The 1255-nt window shown below is 47.1% G+C and overlaps 1 non-coding gene across 1 annotated transcript; it reads right to left on the bottom strand.

Moving 5' to 3' along the window:
- Positions 1-534: 534 nt before the first annotated feature.
- Positions 535-610, bottom strand: TRNAD-GUC (transfer RNA aspartic acid (anticodon GUC)). The gene has a single exon. It is a non-coding gene; the product is annotated as a tRNA-Asp (tRNA).
- Positions 611-1255: the final 645 nt, after the last annotated feature.

The raw sequence follows: 1255 nt of genomic DNA on the forward strand, positions 1-1255 counted from the left end.
CACCCAATGAGATCATTAATAAAAATTCCTGGAAGTGATCATGCCAAAGAATTCTTCACATTTGTCAACTTCTCACTCATATTGCCCAACTGTTCTTGCAAAAATTACTCTCAAATATGCCATCAACAGTGCTTAAGAGTGTTCCACATCTTAAACAACACTGGACATTAGAAATTAACTTTTTCTAATAGGATAGCCAAAATAAAATATTTTTCTTTTTTTTTTTTTTGTATTTTTCTGAAGCTGGAAACAGGGATAGACAGTCAGACAGACTCCCGCATGCGCCCGACCGGGATCCACCCGGCACGCCCACCAGGGGCGATGCTCTGCCCACCAGGGGGCGATGCTCTGCCCCTCCGGGGCGTCGCTCTGCCACGACTAGAGCCACTCTAGCGCCTGGGGCAGAGGCCAAGGAGCCATCCCCAGCACCCGGGCCACCTTTGCTCCAATGGAGCCTTGGCTGCGGGAGGGGAAGAGAGAGACAGAGAGGAAGGGGGGGGGGGGGTAGAGAAGCAAATGGGCACTTCTCCTATGTGCCCTGGCCGGGAATCGAACCCAGGTCCCCTGCACGACAGGCCGACACTCTACCGCTGAGCCAACCAGCCAGGGCCCAAAATAAAATATTTTATGATTTGCATGTACATTTGTTTAACTAATACAGCAGTTGAGTTTTTCCATACACACTTTCTTATTATTTATATTAGATAATTTATTATTAGGTTGTTTATCTTTTTTGGACTTAAAGATCTCTTAATTAAAAATTAACATCCAGTCCTGGCCGACTGGCTCAGCAGTAGAGCATCGGCCCAGCATGTGTAAGTCCCGGCTTCAATTCCTAGCCAGGGCACACAGGAGAAGCACCATCTGCTTCTCCACCCTTCCCACTCTCCTTCCTCTCTCTCTCTCTCTCTCTCTCTCTCTCTCTCTCTCTCTCTTCCTCTCCCACAGCCAAGGCTTCATTGGAGCAAAGTTGTCCTGGGCGCTGAGGACGGCTCCATGGCCTCTGCCTCAGGTGCTAGAATGGCTCCGTCCACAACGGAGCAATGCTCCAGATGGGCAGAGCATCACCGCCTGCTGGGCATGCCAGGTGGATCCTGGGCAGGTGCATGTGGGAGTCTGCCTGACTGCCTCCCTGCTTCTAACTTCAGAAAAATACAAAATAAATAAATAAATAAAAATTAACATCCTATAGCATATATATTATAAGTATTTTTTCCAACTTGTCATTTATCCTGATTTTTTTAATTATTTTTTT

The sequence above is a fragment of the Saccopteryx bilineata genome, chromosome 10 (genome assembly GCF_036850765.1).
Source record: "Saccopteryx bilineata isolate mSacBil1 chromosome 10, mSacBil1_pri_phased_curated, whole genome shotgun sequence".
Taxonomy (NCBI): domain Eukaryota; kingdom Metazoa; phylum Chordata; class Mammalia; order Chiroptera; family Emballonuridae; genus Saccopteryx; species Saccopteryx bilineata.